General features: G+C 37.9%; 1 protein-coding gene across 1 annotated transcript in view; it reads left to right on the top strand.

Moving 5' to 3' along the window:
• The window catches only part of LINGO4 (leucine rich repeat and Ig domain containing 4), a 565,734-nt gene that overhangs the window by 417,512 nt on the left and 128,333 nt on the right, over window positions 1-19,889 (top strand). Inside the window, exon 3 of the mRNA XM_044079935.1 lies at window positions 12,379-12,483. The gene's annotated coding sequence lies outside the window, so the exon portion shown is untranslated. The remainder of the gene's footprint in view (window positions 1-12,378; window positions 12,484-19,889) is intronic.

Below are 19,889 nucleotides of genomic sequence, written 5' to 3' on the forward strand. Positions count from 1 at the left end.
GACATATCCTGAGGCAGTGGCTCTGTCCTCCATTGAGGCAGAAAAGGTGGCAAATGCTTTGTTAGAGATTTTCAGCAGGCTAGATTTTCAAAAAGAAATACTGACTGACAGAGGTGTCAATTTCATGTCAGAACTGCTGGAAGTACTGTGGGGTGAGGCACTTAAAGGCCACCCCCTACCATCCCCAGACTAATGGTTTTGTTGAGAGGTTAAACTCTACACCCAAGTCCATGCTATGGGCATTTGCAGACCAGTTTAAGAGGTAGTGGGACAAATATTTGCCCCATCTGTTGTTTGCTTACAGAGAGGTTCCCCAGGAATCCACAGGTTTTTCACCCTTTGAGTTATTGTATGGGCATAGGGTGAGGAGGCCTCTAGATTTAATTTGAGATGAGTGGGAAGGTGAGTGTTAATCCCGCAAGGAGTTTGTTGTGGGATATGTCCTAAACTTCATGACAAGGCTCAGGGAACTCATGGGCTTGGCCCAGGAGAACCTGGCAGAAGCCCAACAGCAGAAAAAGGTCTGATATGACAGGAATGCCCGCGCTAGAGAGTATGCTGTAGGGCAGCAGGTAATGGTTCTTGTTCCTGTCAGACACAACAAGCTGCAGGCAGTTTGGGAGGGACCCTACAAGGTGATAAGGAATGTCAGTGATGTTAACTACATGGTATAACTGCTAGGCAGGAGGCAGGGGCACAAATTGTACCATGTTAACATGATGAAATCTTACCATGATAGGGAAGCCATTGTGCTGAGTATTTGCAGTACAAAGCATTAGGAGTCTGAGGGGGATCTATGGCTACAGGGAACAAGCCAGGAAAATCCCAAATTACTGTGGTGGAGCTCAGGTTGCAGGCATATGACGGGACAGTGCAGCACAGTACTGGGGTCAGCAATGCCAAGGCAGCTGGAATCTCAAGACAGGGAATGGGTTAAGGTGTTCCCAGACAGGCTCAACCCTCTCAAACAATGTTTCTCAAGGGACACTTGAAAAACTAGCTTGAGTTCCCATTGGGGGGAGAAATGTGATAAACCGAGATGTTGCCAGTCCAGCTAGCTAGAATTTTGCAAATAATTATATGTTACTTAAAAATATTAATATGATTTATATAGAAATGTGACACTGCCAGCCCAGCTAGATAGAATTTGTAAATAATTCTATGTGATTTGTGAATAGTAATATGATTTATATGCTCACCTTAAAAAATGTAAGAAAACTATATGTTCTGTACTGAGCTTCAAGACTGTAACCACAGTGCACCCTGCTGGAAAAGAGCAAAAATGTGTATAAACTATATGTCAATGCAAATGTATGGTTCCGTAGTACAAATTAGGACATAGGTTCATAGGTAGGTACTAGGCTATCTGCCCAAGGGCATTTATAAGCCTAGCCAGAGTGTGTCGACTTTCACCACCCCATTGATTAATTAACTGATCCTCTGTCAAGCAGAGCCAATGAAGTGATCCCAGGGGTGTATTTTCTGTTACCCATCCACTCATCAAGGTTTCTCTTGAAGAGTGTTAGTGAGGGGCTCTGCCTGATGTAATTTGGAATTTTGTTCCAAAGCATGGGGAGTCTCTGTGACAGGAATCTATCCCTCCAACATGTTCTATTTATTGTAGTGGCGAGGTTTAGCTCACTAGAGCATGTGGCTCGCAGTGACTTGGATTTCTTTAGGTGGAGCATGTCCATCAATTCTGAGTTGGACATGGCTTTATAAGTCAGGCAGAGATCACCTCTGAGTAAGCGATATGCTACTGAGTACAGCCGGAGTTTTTTCAGTCGGGCTGCATAGGACATATGTTTGAGACCAGTAATCCTCTTGGTGAGGTACTTTTGTGGTCTTTCCAGCTGTTGGAAGTGTCTTGTGAGGTACATCCCAAATGGGGCATTGTACTCTATGATGAGTCTGATGAGTGACGAGTAGAGGGGCACTATAACCTCTTTATTTCTGGATGTGAACCCTTTAGTAGTTAGATGGGTCACATAGAAGGATTTCCTAACTACTTTGGCAATATGATTGTCAAAGGAGAGATTACTATCTACCTGGGTCCCCAGATCTCTTTTTACCTCTTCTGTATTAAGGGGGCTGCCACCTATGTGGTAATTCGTGGGTGATTTATTTTTCCCAAATGGGATGACTATGCATTTTTTGGCATTTAGCTTGAGGCCATGACTTGACACTAGGTGTCCATCTCAGTAAGGCCCTTTTGGAGGATGTCCATGTCAGATGGAGAGTCAGTTATGGCTCCCAGTTTTCAGTCATTGGCGAACTTGGTTAGCCATAGTCCTCCTGTGTTTGCCTGTACTTCTGAGAAGTATATGCCAAACAGTAGGGGTCCCAGGACTGAGCCTTGCGAGACACCCCACTTGTGACTGGTTTAGAGTCGGACCTGGAGCCCGCTATTCTTACCGTGTGAGTTCTGTCTGTAAGCCAGTTGGCAACCCATCTCGTGACGTAGGGGTTTATGTTCAGCTGGTGAGTTTTTCTGTAATACCCGAGTGGGGAATGGTGTCGAAAGCCTTGGCGAGGTCAAGGTAGGCTGTGTGAACCACCTTTCCCTTGTCTATGGCCTTGGTGACTGGAAGAAGTCAACCAGGTTTAGTAGGCACGATCTGCCCTTAACAAAGCCGAACTGGGTCAGGCCAAGTGTTTGGAGGTTCCCAATGTCTTTGTTAATGAGTTCCATTATGATGCGCTCCATAGCCTTGCAGACCAGGCTAGTCAGGCTTATGGGGTGATAGTTACCAGGGTCAGTTGTGGCCCCTCCTTTGTGGAGAGGAATAGCCGTTGCTGTGCTCCATTCTATAGGCACGTAGCCTGTGGAGAGGCTGAGGTTGAACAGCGTGTTTAGGTGAGGGGATAGTTTGTTCTGTAGTTCATGCAAGATGCAGCCTGGGATACCATCTGGTCCCATTGATGCTGTGTTTTTGGCTTTTGAAAGGGCTGTTTTCACCTGTGCGTCTCTGATTTTTGGGACACTACACTTTTCCGGTATTGTTGTGGGCCCTTTTGGAGGTGAGAGGGGGTGAAGTTTGCACTGAATCTGTCTGCCAGGATGTTGGCAATATCAGTAGATTCAGTATATTTTGTGCTATTTTGCACTAGTCCAGTGCACATCTGCGAGTTGCCACTTAGATTCTTAACATAGCTAAAGAAGAACATATAGAGCTTTAACATAGCTAAAGAAGAACATACAGAGTTAACGTGAAAAACTCTAAGAAAATAAGTTGATAAGTAAAGAGTTTTATGATGTGTTATAAAGTTAGTTTATCTCAGCTAAGAGACAGGATGTCTAGGTTAGGGGCTTCTTTCTATTGTTTGGAAACAGAGATAATTACAGGTTTCCAAGGTAATTGTTTTACGACTTTCAAGTTCAGGCATGCCTAAGAGAGAATTGTCAACTTCTGAGAGATAAGTATTTTTAAAAGAAATGTTAAAAATGAAGTTCCTGCTAGCCTGGGAAACTTAGACAGAGGTGCCAAGAATTATGTAATCTGAAATGATTCAGCAGTAATGTGTATTATTAATTTAAGAACTATCTCAGAGAGAAAGCGAATACATTTTGTATCTTGTCTTGGATCTGTAAACATCCTCTTACCAGCACTTGCCTTACTCTGTAAGTAAGTTATTTAGAACATAGTTTCTGTTAGAGACTGGAATATAGCAATATTAGTGGAGATGTTTTCTATATATATATGTGAGACTGTCATATAATGTTGTTTTAAAGTATTTCCTGTGATTGTGAATTATATTGTCACTGTGCTGAGTTAATGAGTATTGTCTTGTGATTTTATTATTTATTATTAAATATATTTAAACCTTTTTAATTGTGGCTGGTTTACTTATAGATATTTAAGCTCTCAGAGTACTTGCATGTATTTGGTAACACTGTACAGGCCACTCTTGAATAACCTTAGTCTGGTCACACTTACCATTTGTATAATAGCAACATTACACAATACGATTAGGCACCCTTTGGTAAGGGCCTTTATAGTAGCTGATAAGTAGTGGCTGGTGGCAGTGGTAGCTACCATATAGTCTGGGAAGAATGGGGCATAGCTAGTGAACCTGTGTCAGACTTCCCCAGGAGTGTCTGCGTGTTTGCAAATAAATCAAATCTCAAAGTGTGTGTGTGTTAGCTACTTGGGCAGGGACACGAAGCATTGGTTGGACAGAGGGGGTGCTGAAGGTTTTGGTTTGACCACTCGGCTGAGAGCTGAACCCTATAGCTGTGTCAGTGGGGAGTCTTATTGAGGATCTAGAGAGAAAGGGAGAAACCAACCCCAGACTGACTGTGATCTATGTGTACTCTTAAGGGAAATTGTACTTTAATGTGTGTGTATACTGTTCATCCTCCCAATGTGCACATCCCTTACTGGTGTTAGTGGTGAGGACTGAGGCTCCTTGATTACTTAGCCAGGGCAGGGGTGTCACAGTATAAATGTATGCAGCTGTGTGCTTTGTTTACAAAAAGTGCAAACAGTATCTTTTGAAGGCTTTAATTTGGCTTTAGTTTCTGTTTGTTTTACATGGTCTTCCTTATGTAATAATCTGCGTATTTACTTACCAGATCTAAACAAAGAAAGTAGTACTAGACATTGTGGAGAAACTTTAATGGTTCTATAACATTATATAAACTGCACCAAAGTAAGTAGAAGCTCTTCAAAAATAAGATCACAAAGAAAGACAATTCCTGATAGGGTGGGGTTTTTATTCATTTATCTTTTTATTCATTTATGTATTTACTTTTAGGCAATTATGTTCTAATTTCTGTAATTAGTCAAGTAAACTCATCTTAATTGGTCAATATATTTTTTGTATATTTAAGTGTTTTAACAGATGTTTTGAGCCATGTAAGATCCCATACCTATTTCTAGTAGTGGATTTGAAAGTTTAGCGTCACTAGAAGTCTTCTGTACTACATCTTTAGCTTTTACAGGAACTTCCTTGCACAAAACCTAGCCATTCATTTACCAGAATTAAACAATTAATAGCATAAACAGAATGGAGATTATTTTTACTTGTTTAACACCATAAAATAACACTAGAGCATGTGGCAAATCTTTTCAAAGAGGATGAGAGGCATGATATAGTGATTTTCTGTTTTTTTTTTAATTATGTATTTTTTTTAATTAGTATAATTAGTTCATAAAACACCATCTGAATCAGGTATTTTGAAATATTCTGGCTCACATACATTTTAGTTTGAAGGCTTTGTGTCACTAAAAGGCTCCTGTAGTTATACCTTCAATTTTTTTGTTTGCTTTTAAAGGAGCTTAATTTCATAACAATTTGTATAGTCATTTACCAGATTTAAAAGAAATGTAGAATGATGCAGTATACATGAACCTGATTGATTCCCTAATACTATCTAGTAAACAGCAAAGTCAATGCCAGCTCATCTAAAAGAAGACTGCACTAAAAGACAATTCTAAGCAAAGTAAGGTGGTCTTCTGAGATTTAAATTGTGCATTGTATAATCAATCCACTGACTACTATCTTAATTAGTTATGCACATTGTTGTGTACTTTTAAGGGTGTTTATAGATATTTTGAGCCATAAAAGCTCATATATTTGTTTTCATTAATAGAGTGAAGTATTTTGTACCCCTTGAAAGCTGATAAACTTTGTCCATATTTTTTACTGGGATTTCCTTATATAACAATTTAGGCATTTATCAGAGTTAAACAAGAGGTAGCATTAGGCAGTGTGAATGAACCTGATTGATTCTTTAATGTTTTATAAATGTCACTGGAGTAAATGCTGCTTTTATAAAATAATATTAAAAGAAAAGAAAATTCCCGGCATGCTTTAGTGATCCACTGGTTTTATGGTATAGTATGCTCTAATTAGTCTGATTCATCCAACAAGGATCTTAAAGCACCATTAGCATTTTTGTGTATGTTTACATTACTAGTATGGCCAGAAACTGAAAAAAAACATACTTTTATCTTCCTGTTGTGTGATATATTAATATTCCACTAGCAGTAAAAGTAATTATTACCAATTTTCTTAACTTAAAAATGACCTGATAGGGCTGACAAAGGTGATGGAATTTTGATCTTTAGTTAAGATCTGTCTCTCTACCAATGTCTTCAGTGACCCCAAAAGATGAGGTTGTTATGGATTATCCTCTTTTACATTATTTCTCATATCTGATTAGACTGGCAACATACACAGTTAATGTTTGCTTTCAGAATATATGAAGAGAGAGGGAGCCTGAAACTTCCTTTGTGATACTTTCTGATTTCTGTTCGTTATCATGTTTTAAACACACTATAAGAAGTCCTTGCTTCTTCAACCACAAACTCCGTTAATTAGATGTTTGAAAGGCAAGAAATGAATTGCAAGGCTCCTTATTTGCTCTCTATTTTGGTAATTTGTCTCAGAGTTCTTAACACTGAGACTCCATAGTTAAAATGGTGTGAATTCAGTATGGATGTGGCCAGAGGGGTCAGTAGATATTTTTGCACCCCATATTGTCCCTCAGTCTGGCAGCCTCCTCAGCCTGAGGAGGAACAAAAGCTCTTAGGCCCTTCTCTCCTTTTAAGCTGTAGCAAACTACTTACAAAGAGCTTCTACAGTTTATTACACACACCAAACAGTACAGTGCTTCATTTCTGAAGTCTGACCACAAATGCGATATCGCATTCTCTTCTAAATTCTTGTAATGCACTGAAGACAACAGAGAGTTGCAGAGCTTCAGTTCTAACTGGAAATGCAACACCTGATATCAGAAAATGAGGGTAATGCATTGAAGACCAGTTAAGATCTACAGATTGCACCCCCCTAACACTTTGTGCCTGGGCTGACCTCCCCTTCAACCCACCCTAGCTATGCCTGTGTTTTTGGCTCAGAAGGAGAAAGAGAAGGTAGCATAAATGATAACAAATAATAAAATAGCTGAACATCCCCAGAGTCTCAACAGGTTTATAACTTTAGTTAATCAGCACCTTGATATGTTGGCTTTTCCTGGACTAAAATACTTAAAATATGATTGGTAGTATGACATATGAACCGGGAAGAAGAATTCCTAAGGAAATTATTGCAGGATTTCATCCAAACCAAATGTGTTGTGTGCTGAAGAAGCTGAACAGTATAGAAATGCCACAGAAACAAACTGCTCAGTCATGCATTTGCATATGTGGCAGTGAAGGGATCATTTTGTAGGGTGGAAAATACATTCTGGAAAAAGGAATCACGTGCCTAGGGTGGAGTTGTCTTTTTTAAGTGTTTGTAAAGGTTGTTTTCAACAAAGCAATATGTGTTACCTATTTTACTAGAAAGTTTGAGAGTTTAAATGCTTCTTACAGGCCCTGTAATGTATTTTTAATTTGTGTGTTTTTTTTTTTTTTTTACCATAACTTACTTATTTAACAGTTTGAAAGCATGCATGGGTCACTGTGATGGTACTGTGAGAGTTTGCAGCACCAGCCTTCCTAAGAGATTGTGAGAAAATGACCGTTTATTAACTCTTATGACTACCTGCTTGGCTGATGGCCTTCTGCAACTGTTTTTCACCTAAAGCAGGATGAATGGTATGTTCAGTTCAAAGGAGGGTTGATGGCTGGTAGGTACTGGGGATCTAGAAACAAATTGCTCAGTGCTTTGTCAATGTCATCATATTTACCATTTAAGAAATACTATGATTTATTGCTTTAATGGCTTGTAACATTTTTAGCCAGAGGCTAAAAAAATCAATATCTGTCTCTGTAGTGAAAGCAATAATTTCTGTGGAGGAAAATGAAGAGCCTGTTATTATTGCATACAGTGGTTAAAATACTAGTACCCCTTGCTAGGTTATTACTATCTATTCCAAGTTATTTTGAATGCACTGTATTGATATTTTTGTACACATATTATTTAAACAATTGTTTAACTGGTCAGTATTTGGGTAGTTGAAGTCACTTAGTAATAATGGTATATCTGTTAACCTATGTCCCACAATGTTTATTGTAAAACGTGCCGCAGCAGTGCTTAAATTTCATTGACAAGACTAACTGTAGAGCACCTCGCTGGCCTTGTTCAAGAGAAATCTTGACCAATGGATGGGGAGATATAGATATACCCCAGATTACACCTCAGTGTCACTGCTCAACAGAGGCAAAAAAAATAATGGTATAGTTCCCCATACTAAAGGGGTGCGTAAGTAACTAAAACTATATAGTAGAGGCTGTAATGCCCTCAGATAGAATAGCCTAGTATGAACCTATGAACCTATGAACCTATAAATTATATCTCCATTTATCTAGTTCTGTCTTGGATATAAAATATCTTATTTATGAAGATAGAAACTCTACCAGTCTTCAGCCAGGGCACCCCATAATCATCTTAGATAGAAACTATACCAGTCTTCAGCCAATCTCTGTCCATGCACAAATGTCAGTGCTGTCTAAGAACACTAATGCTCCAAGACCTCCAGAGCTCAGTTGATTTATTTAGCCTTCTATTTATTTGACTTCCTATTGAAATCTTACTATTCAAAGTGTCAAATCACAGGACAGCAAAAAAAAAAAAAAAAGACCAAAAATACACGAAAAGAGCGAATATTAAACATTGCTCGTCTTTAAAATACTTTTTTTGGAGGTGGGCAGCAACCACTGATTTGTGGAGCTTGCCTCCCACACCCTGAATTTATATATACTAACTCTGAGATCACCATACACTGGGGAAAATGGAATAGTCAGAGACATGGCAATCTCAAATTATTATATGTAAGCCTGGATTTTCTGCCATTTGGTGTCCACATTTCAAGACTTGGCAATTTAAGTCCACAATTTTAAATGGTTGCCATTTATTTATCTGTTTATTTATCTATTTATTTATCATTTCTCCACTTGTTAAGTAAGCTGGTCCAAGAACCTTTTCAGCCAAGGTTTTGGACGTAAGACAAATATAAATATAATGTAAAAGATATCATCTTGTTCACCCCCAGAGCTACGGTCACTGACGTTCTAGCTCTGACAGCCACTGCACTGCTTCAGTAGTCCAGTGAAGCTGGAGTCATCTCTGTGCACTGGTTTCTTTTCTGCATTTCATATTTATGAGTCTGGTTACTAATACCTTAACCTCCAGAAAGCAAGATTCTTGCAAGTAGATTAGGCTGTGTGCATTGTCATCTCTCATCTTCTATAAAGATTATTATCCAATGAAAGGGAAACTATTCATTCTGTTAGCCAAGTAGTTGATTTGATTTACAGCAGATATTACAGTGAAGGCTACTAAAATTATGCCAACGATTTAAAATAGTCACAGCATAGATTATTCCTTTTTCTATATCAGAAAAATGTATCTTAAGGTAAGGGAATAGTCAGTAGTTTCAAAACAATCTGTATATGCCAATGCATTTTTTAATTTAAACCTTGATTTACATGTTATTTATTAAAATGGTGCCAGATAAAATAATAAAGCAATGTCATGATGTCATGATTTTCAGTTAATCTAGTCCAGAGAATGTTTTACTGTTGCTCTGCGGTGTTTAGGCTCTGTTTTAATAGTGGGTAATGTTATATTATACTGTTCTTATTCACGCATTATGTTAGAGTTGTATACATCTCCCAAGAATGTTTTAGACAAAATTCCATTCATGTGTTTTGCCCCTGATGTCATAATGCTCACAGAGATGAGACTGTGATGTCACACAATGCTGCTGGCTGAGCTGTGGAGGATGAGACAGATGGAAAAGGAACCTGCTATAAGTGATGGCTTATTAGTTGGCTCAGTGACATAGCAGACTGAACACTGGCACCTTATGTCTTGTCCTGACATGTTTGTGGCCCATGTTGTCATATGTGTAGGATACTTAACTATAGTTAGGAAGGACAATAACCTCTTTTTGTAGGTAGAGAGGATATGTATACTGTATAAATCACAGTCAACAGGCAGAGGCCATCTTACAGTATGGGTTTACCAAAACAGTAATAGTAGGGAAACCTGTTACAATGAGGGTGGACAGACCCCACATCTATACCTTATCTGAAAAGTAGGGAAAAACAAGGACAAAAATTATTACCATGTTACCATATTTCACAGTCCTCTTAAAACTTCTATAACCTTCTTTTGCATGTAAACCCACAAGTGTGATCAGATATGTTTGGGGGCTTAGTACACATGTTAACAACAACAGAAGGTGATGCAAATGGGCAAAGCAGAGTACTGACAACACAATGAGATCACTGCAATAAGCCATATAACTACTGACAACACAATGAGATCACTGCAGTAGTGCATATAACTACTGACGACACAAGATCACTGCAGTAGGCCATATAACTACTGACAACATAATGAGATCACTGCAGTAGGCCATATAACTACTAACAACACAATAAATTCACTGCAGTAGACCATTTAACTATCGACAATATAATGAGATCACTGCAGTAGGCCATATAACTACTAACAACACAATAAATTCACTGCAGTAGACCATTTAACTATCGACAATATAATGAGATCACTGCAGTAGGTCATATAACTGCTCACAATACAATGAGATCACTGCAATAAGCCATATAACTGCTGACAACACAATGAGATCACTACAGTAGGCCATATAACTGCTGACAATACAATGAGATCACTGTAGTAAGCCACGTAACAAGTACAATAAACAAAACCTGAAAGTAGAATAGCAGAAATGTCTATAAATTTCAAGATATTCACTTTTAAGAAATATTAAGTTAAATAACTCACACTGATAGTATTTATGTTGCCTGTGGCATATTCTAGACTTCTTAAGGTTTTACAATGCTGTAATGAACAAAAATGGTCAGCCATTGGAAAGGGAATTGTTCCTGTCGGCCACAGCCAGTCTGATGACAATCCTACATTATACACAAAACAATGGGGGTGGAACTGGATGCGTGGCTCATCCGAAACACGATCTGTACCTTCTGTACCTTGCAATAGATGGCTGACAGGCTCACTGAGGTGTGCTGGATCACAAGAGTTACTTTCACACACTAAACAAATGCAACACTATCTCTCCCTAATACTTCTTTCAAAGAGTGACAACCCAACTCCATTCATCTTCTCCTGTCAAAGAGTCTGTGAGCATTTTTTCTAATGCAATTAGCTTTTACAAGATGAAATACATACTCTGTGAAGATTAATATCGGTTAAAAGCAATGAATGTTATACCATAAATTATTCGCATGTTCTTTTTCACTGTATTAAAGATGAGCTGGCTGTTATTTTGAAAATGTTATGTTGAGGAAGAAAGGGAAATCCTCACTAAAACAGAAATACTGCAGCTGCCAATTTATTTCTTTAGTGTTTTATTGATCAGCTAAGTAAACTGAAAGACTAAATATCATTTTTTCAGTTATGGATATCAAAAATGTAGATAGCAAGCATTTAAATAAAAAAGAAAGTAAATATATGTGTAGGTTTGCCTAATGATATGCACATTTTGCAGGATGAATGCAAAGACAGTAATACTCAAAAAGCACAGTCTAATAAGATTTCATATAAATTGGAAAGTGCTTTGGACCAATTTAAAAATATGCAAGGGAATCTATATGTAGAGAAAAAAGGACAAATGCTACTATTTGAATAAAGTAGGGGCAGGAACAATTTGCATTGTCTATGTACTGGAAAAGTACAGTTCTCCTTTTTATTGTTTGGTTTTGTCAGTGTTTTGTGCTAACACTCTTTTGCAACCCTGTATTTTTACCCCCTGTCTTTCTCTGTTGAATAACTGATATGCTGTCCAGCTTATTGTGGTGCATTTGAAATCCTTAAACAACCAGTGCTGTCATCGTTTCAGTTGCTGCCCATTAATTAATTAAATAATTAATTAACTAGTATTGGACACTGATCTCAGTATGCTATTTTTAGGTTTAGTCCAGGTCAATATACTTAGATGTAGTGCAAGTGACAATATGTAGTGCAAGTGACAATGAACTTAGCATAAATCAGTTAACAAAAGGCAAAAAAGTAACAAGTCATACATTAGGAAGGTAGTCAAAACTAACAGGTAAATATCAGAGTAATAAAAGAGGCAATTAAATAAAGCCCTGGAGTCATAACTGTACTCATGATTATAAGAAGTGGGTTGTTGAGTTAAAAGAAGCTGTACACTAGTATAATGAACTGCTGTTACACAGCCGGAAAGCTGACACTGAGTCTGAATATCATAAGTTACTACTGTTAGAGACCCAAATAAGCCACTTGTCTTCTTCATGACCTCTTATTGCTGCCTCTGTAGAATGAGCATAAGGGTTCCATTTGAGGGATAGGGATGAGGGGTTGAGGGAGTCAGGAAGGAGGGAAGGAAGGAAAAATAAAATGATGGCCAAGGAAACTATAATTGAGTTATAATTCTCTTGTCTCTGTCTCCCTCTCTCGCTTTTTTTTTTTTTTTTGTAGAGTCAGTACATGACAGACTTTGAAAGAAATGTGGCTCCTACTGGTAAATCAAACAAGAATGTCATACAGAGTAAGAATGCTGATGTTTGGATCCAGTCTCTGCAGGTCAGTAATACTCATTTCTAGATGTGTATTTTTGCCTCTTATTTACTTACAGCTGAGGACGTTTCTGTGCTTATAGATAACAAATGAGTTTGGGACTATGGTCATGCAATGCCTTACTTTTGATACTTCCTGGTTTTTCTCATAGCTGGAATTTTCTTGTACACCTATGACCAAGGATTGATTCCAGACACTGCTGATTTGGATGGTGATACTTGTGCTCAGGTGCCAAAGGGGCAGGACATAGTTTGAACCGCACTGCTCTTAATCTCTGCAGCCCAACTAATTGCCTCAGATGTGGTAGTAAAGCCCTATTTTTTTGGTGAAAGGAATTGCTTTAAGACTGTTACAACTTCTGAAAAATGCGACACAGATGAAGCAGTGGAAAGGAACCATGTATATATGCTCATTCTGGACTTCAGCAAAGTCTTTCGCACTGTTCATACCATGACTTTGGTGGAGAAGTATCGGGTGTAGCATAAAGTTGACAATAAGAACATCTGTAGGAAAGTCACTGAGTGGCTAAAAGTATATAGAGGCTGTTAGAGGAGAACTACTATTACAAAAAGTCATTAAGCAGTAGAGTGAGGTGGGTGCCTATGCTGGGATCTGCTGAATGTGGGATATTAATAAAATGTATCACAGTGAGATTGTTCTGTAGGATCAGGCTGAAGGCTAATTATACTAAGACTAGTATAGTGGGCCTGGGTGGACGATACAGTCCTTGACTAGGTGTAGTTTGACTTGAAGGATGGTTTTATGGATGTGGTCTCTTTGCTCTTAGTGCTGTAGAAGGTGTGAATTTCCAGCAGGAAGTTTAGTAATCCTCAGTGATTGGCCGTTGGAATTTCCCTATAGTAGTGCATTAAGGAAACATTCTTGAATGGGAACAATAAACCAAGTGAATCAAGTACAAATAATTTAATTTTTTTTCTTAATAAATAATGTGTTTAATTGTGCGCATTTTTAAAAATATGTTATTGTTTACACTACAAAGTTTAATGGTTTATTGCATTTCCACCTCAACCAACCCTACTCCTAAAAGTGGTCTTGCTTTTCTTTGAGCATGCCTGCACATAATGCAAGAGTTTCCAGTTTGGAGATATGCAGAAGCACCTAGAGAAAGTCTATATCATCCTTTCTTTTCTTGATCACTGTAGAAATGATAATAAAGCCTGCAATTAAGTGACCTACATACTGTCTTAAACTCCTAGGACTGAGTGATTTATTATGTTGATGGGGAAACATTCGTCCTGGAATCAGATGTTCTGGGGGAATGTGATATTGCACTGTCTGCAGGTACCTGTCTGAACTGAGAAACGGCAGGACTTATCTCCTGGCTGAAATGGCGAACATTTGGGAGACTGTCTGTCCTTTCCACTAATGTATGAGATCATCAAATTGGCCCTAGAGAATACCACAGATGAAGGGACAGTTGGACCACATTGGGCACTGGGGGATAAGAGTGGAAAACAGAGTTACATCCCTATGAATATATCCCCCCATTTCATTTGCTCTCCTGCTACCAGCAGGTCTTAAAAATGCAAGTAGATACTGATGGCATTCAAACAAGAGTCTTCTGTTTTGAAGTTTAACCACTCTGCTGTAATATTTTCATATGCTATGGGTAAGAAATGCATTAGATAGCAGCACAGGGATTTGTTCATTCATTAGGGGGCTGATATAGCAGCATTAGGAGACAGAAAGGTTAAGCAGACAACTGGTGCCATAACAGGGAGAGACCCAATGAATCCTTACTATTGTTGGATCAGTTCCTCAGACAGACAAGCTAAAAGCTAATGCCTATCAGTGGAGAAATGGCTTGCACGGGAAAGGGGCAAACAAACTGCATGAATCTATGTTCTTGGAGATGCATCTTAGGCAAACTGCAAGAATGGTAACATTCTCTGAAATGCTATTTGACTCTTTGGCACAAAAATGATGTAACTCTGACTATACTGCATATAACCTATGTTTAGTTACCAAATGATATACTTGGGGCAGCCAGTTGGGGAGGAATGGGATTAAGCATCTAATGACAGTTCACCCACTATGGTGGACGGAAGATCGTACAGTCTTGCTTCAGTAGTGCCATCTAGTCAATAGCCCAGAATTCCACACCTGCAACAAAAAAACAGGACCCAGTTATATGATCCTAGACAAGAATTGTAGGTGCTTCAGACTTCTATCACAGGTGTGCAGAAAAGCACCTGCACGAGAACATGCTATTGCACTGTGCTTCTTGACTAACAAGTTGAAGAATTAGGAGTGTAACAAAAATGACATTTTCCTGCAGTATGATGTCAAAGAAGGTCAGCTCGCAAATATTCTTTGGGGTGTTCTCTAATACCTAAATGTCAAAGAGGAACAAATGGGCCTGTTGTGGGATGTGCCTTGATCATCGCTGGAGATGTGGGCACCAAAAATCAAATACAAAAAAATTAAAATGCAGTGAGTGATAACTAGAATTCTTTAAACTAAGGGCATCATCAAATATATTGGTACAACTACAACAGCTAACTGCAAAATGACAGTCAGTCTTGCACGCGCTCAGTATTTATACACTTGTGCATGCCCTTGCATAGCTTCTTAAAGGTATATATACACATATTGACCTACACCAGCCTTTCAAGATTTCTGACAGTGGGTGAAAATTATTGCCCAACCTTCAAGAAGTTTCAGGCTTTTAGCAGTAGTACAAAATGGCATGGTTTTCATTTTTTCTTTCTTTCTTTCTTTCTTTCTTTCTTTCTTTCTTTCTTTCTTTCTTTCTTTCTTTCTTTCTATCTTTCTTTCTTTCTTCATTTATTTTTTTAACAATTAGTGTTTTTTTTTTGTTTATGGAAAGCTGTCAGTTAGAGAACCACTGGCCAAGGTCTATTCTATACATAAAAGTCAAAAAGAGGCCAGCACCAAGGAGTGAATATAAACCCAATTATTGTGGCATAACCAAAAAATCTGAATCAGACTGGTTTCGTCGCCTTGGCCTTCCTCAGTGATACAACACTGACAAATTCAAAAGGCTTTATATAGCATCACTAATTAGTAAAGACTATACAAGTATTTAAAGTCACAGTGTCTTGAAATCCACATATACCCTAACAAGGGGTCATTCAATACACACAAGACCAGAATTCCAATAATTCACAAATGGTCATTCAAACCAGGGGTAAAAAGCCCCCCTAATTTAATAATCCAACCCCTCTCTTTGTTATTTAGTAATATATGCCATCCCAGTTTATTGGATCTATCCCCCCATATTTTATCAATAATCATGAAACGGAATGTGGCTGTTTTATGATTCAACATGTTTATATAGGGCATTGGCAAGACATTGATTTCTAATATCATTAAGATGTTCCGACATTCTAATTCTGAATGGTCTTGACGTCTGACCCACATAAAAGGCGGAACAAGAACAGGTGGCCAAATAGACCACCCAATCAGTCCCACAATTCCAAAAACATTTAATATTATACACCCTACTAGTGTTTTTGCTGGAAAATTCCTTGGATTTTAACATGTGTGCAGAATGAACAGTGCCCACAGAGGAAAGAACCAATCAGTTTGTCACCTGTTAATGTTAGTTGCTGGCCCAAACCTGTAGTAGTATGTCCAGTTTTGTAATGGTTGAAATAAGAGCCCAAATTCTGGCCTCTTTGGTATGAAAAATGGCACTCAGGTGTTAATATCCTAGCTAATTCCTGATTAGCCAAAAGAATATTCCAATTCTCATTAACAACATTTCTAATGGCATTAATATTCCTACCATAGGTTGTCACAAACCTGACAACATTCTCCTCTGTACATGTTTTATCCTTATATTCCAATAGTTCAACTCTATTTTGTTGTCTTGCCCAGTTACTGGCTGTCCTAACATAACCAGATTTATATCCCCTATTATGAAAGCTGTGTATGAGGTCCTGCTGATGGTACTCGTAGGTATCATGATTTGAACATTTTCTCCTGATTCTAAGAAACTGGGATTTAGGTATATTTTTAATGATGTGATGGGGGTGCAAACTAGTAGCTTGTAAAAGACTATTAGACTGGGGGTACTTGCAGAACACCTGTGTAGAAAGTGTATGGTCTAGGTTCCTAGTTATTTGAACATCCAAAAAATGGATCTCCTGATAATGCATATGAAGAGTAAACTCCATACCCCATTTATTATCATTTAGGTACTGAATAAATTCTAATAAGTATGTAGTGTCACGCCTCCAAATCAGCCAACAATCATCAAGGTACCTACGCCATATATCCATGTCCCCTAAACAGATGTTATATAATGGATCATAGATAAGATGTTCTTCCAAGTACTCCATAAACAGGTCTGCATAAATAGGGGCAAATGAAGCTCCCATTGTAGTTCCCTGTATTTGTCAAAAACAGTCTGTTTGAAAATAAAAAACATTTTTCACTAATACATGTTCGGCCATACAGATTAATAATGTGTTGAAACCGGGCGGATAAATATCCGCCTTATCTAGCCAGTATTGTAAGGCTTCCAATCCAGCCCAATGAGGGATATTCGTATAAAGGGCCGTTACATCTAAAGTGCTCATTATCCAACCCAGTTCCGACTGTAACTCAGACACAATTTTTAGAAATTCAGTGGTGTCTTTTAATCTGGATCGAATAATTTTTAACAAAGGCTGCAGATGTTGTGTTAGAAACATTGATAGAGGTTCTGTTAAGGAACCCCTGCCAGATACTACCAGCCTCCCTGGTGGTTTCTCCAAACATTTATGTATTTTAGGTAACAGATAAAGAATCTGCTTCTGAGGATCATCCACAGTAAGTTGTCTTTTGGTAACCATGTCAATAATTCCTTCATCTACTACAAGTTCCAAGAATGAATCTATATCTTTCTTGAACTGCGTAGTAGGATTCAGTGGCATAAGCATATAATATCTAGTATCATGTGACTGCCTGAAGGCTTCCTCCAGATAATACTGCATATCCATAACCACCACTGCCTCTCCTTTGTCTGCTGAAATGATGCCAATATTAGGATTATTTTTCAGTTTTACTAAAGCCTGTTGTTCTTGTTCTGACAAATTATGGCCTAACATGTGTGAATCATGTTGTTTAAAGTGCAAATCTTTAAGGACTGACTCTTGGAACACTGAAACATACTTGTTCATGGAAGGCTGGAAATTTGACTTTCAAAAACAAAAATCAGTACATTTTTGAGACTTGTCCTGTTCACCAAAAAATAGTTTCAAATTTAGTAAACGACAAAAAGCCAATACATCACTAACAACTGTATCTTCATTAACAAAGAAACTGGGAACATATCATAATCCTTTATTAAGTAGTTGTAATTCACCTTCAGTAAGATCAACAGAGGAGATGTTGTGCACATTATGAACATCGTTTATTGAAGTATCAAGACATGTAATAAAGTTTCCACATTTTTCACTTTTTCTATGTTTTCTACCACTCCTGTGTTGCTTAACCCTAAAGGGTCATCCACATTTTTGGATTTTTTTATGTGCTGGGGACACATGAGTTAGTACTTGCTCAATTTCTGTGGTGGACAAATCCTCACCTGAGGTACTACTGTAGTCTGTTTTTGATCTCTTTAAAATAAATCTGGGTCTTTTCTTCCTAGGTTTACCAGTACTGGACTCCCCATCTAAAAGTTTTACAGAATTTTTGGGACCAAATGGTGTACCCCATTCATAGTCTGCCAAGTCCCATTGTAATTTATGTAATTTCTTACTTTTTAATGTTTTCTCCAAAGATAATAAATCTTTAGAAAGTTTGGTTAGGCATGATTTGTATTGGGCCTGCCCATCAAAGGGTTTAATTTCCTCACATATCTGTTTAATATCTATAGTGTTTGCATCTATGGTGCGTTCATAATAGGAGGAAAGAATGTTAACAAAGGACATAGTGGCTTGTTGTTGAGCTGTTACCCATTCTTCCATCAATATATCATCAGGAACACCAATAAAAGGCTGTGTTCTTTCTTTCTTTCTTTATTTCTTTATTCATTTTTTTAACAATTATTGTTTTTTTTGTTTATGGAAAGCTGTCAGTTAGAGAACCACTGGTCAAGGTCTATTCTATACATAAACTGATGTCCTCTGATAAATTGTCAGTTCTAGAAATGACTGCCATTTTGTAGTTAGCTGTTGAGATGTAAGCATATATGCATGTAAGCTCTGTCTGTTAACTACTTCATTCATATTTAATGATGCTGCTATCCATCCTGATGTGTTTGTATACATTAAAGCATCTGAATGAAACCCCAAGCTTTCTTGTTTTATGTATTAGAGATGAATGAGTGACATGGTGTCAGAAGTGGCATGTCTAAAGGACATGGTGTCAGAAGTGGCATGTCTAAAGGGCATGGTGTCAGAAGTGGCACATCTAAAGAGCCATGAAGTTAGTAGTAGTATACCTAAGGGGCATGGATTCAGAAATGGCTTGGCCATAATGACTTAAGGCAATTATTTACATGCTGGTGGAATATACAAGAGTGGATCATCCTAAAATGTGCAAACTTCGCAAAACAGGTCAGAAACAAATTTCTGGTATTAAAACTTGCTCAGCACTATTTCTTTTGCATAATGTGAAACAGGGCATGCAGAGCATTCTAAATGATATTCGCATAAACAGATATGTACGATATTGATAAAAATATTTGAATTACTAAGGAAAACGTTTGAAATAAAGTCTGAACTGCATAAAATGAATAAAATAAAATGGGAAACAACTGCATTTTCCCAAAGCATATGTATTTTTGTATTAAGCAAAGACATTCAAATTATCAGAACTGTATAACGTGTTTGCATGTTTGTGCAGTGTTACAATAAAGCTATATTGCAAAGTACAGCCATTACAAGGCATATTTCCCAGAATACAGCCATTACAGAGCATAGTTCGCAAAGTAGAGCATTTTGAAGAGTGTACTGTACATTTGAATGTTGTTAAAAGGTCACAGCACTGTTTGTTTGTACATAATTACAAGGGCCATATTTTTCAGTGTGTTTGTGTATACTTTGTGGGCATGGCAGACAGATTTCAAAAACTCAGTGCACCTGCATTTGACATTAATATTGCTGAGAATTGGAGAGTATTTGAGCAAGAGTACACCATTTTCATACATGCATTTTCTGATAAAGATGACTGTACAAAGGCATTTATTCTACTTAATTTAGCTGGGTCAGAAGCCATCAAAAGGGAATGGACATTTGTGTATGCACCGGCTATCTATACAGGAGTGGGGGGAAACCATCATATTGTTGTACCAGTTGAGTCAAGGGAGTACCTAGAGTGCTTAAAACGTAAATTTAGAGAAATGTGTAACCCCCAGACAAATGTTACTATGGAAGGGCACTTATTTTACACAAGGGATCAAAAGCCTGGTGAAACTTTTGCAACATATATAACTGACC

This window comes from Protopterus annectens, chromosome 8.part0 (assembly GCF_019279795.1).
Source record: "Protopterus annectens isolate FY-2018-M chromosome 8.part0, PAN1.0, whole genome shotgun sequence".
In the NCBI taxonomy this organism is placed as follows: Eukaryota; Metazoa; Chordata; order Ceratodontiformes; family Protopteridae; genus Protopterus; species Protopterus annectens.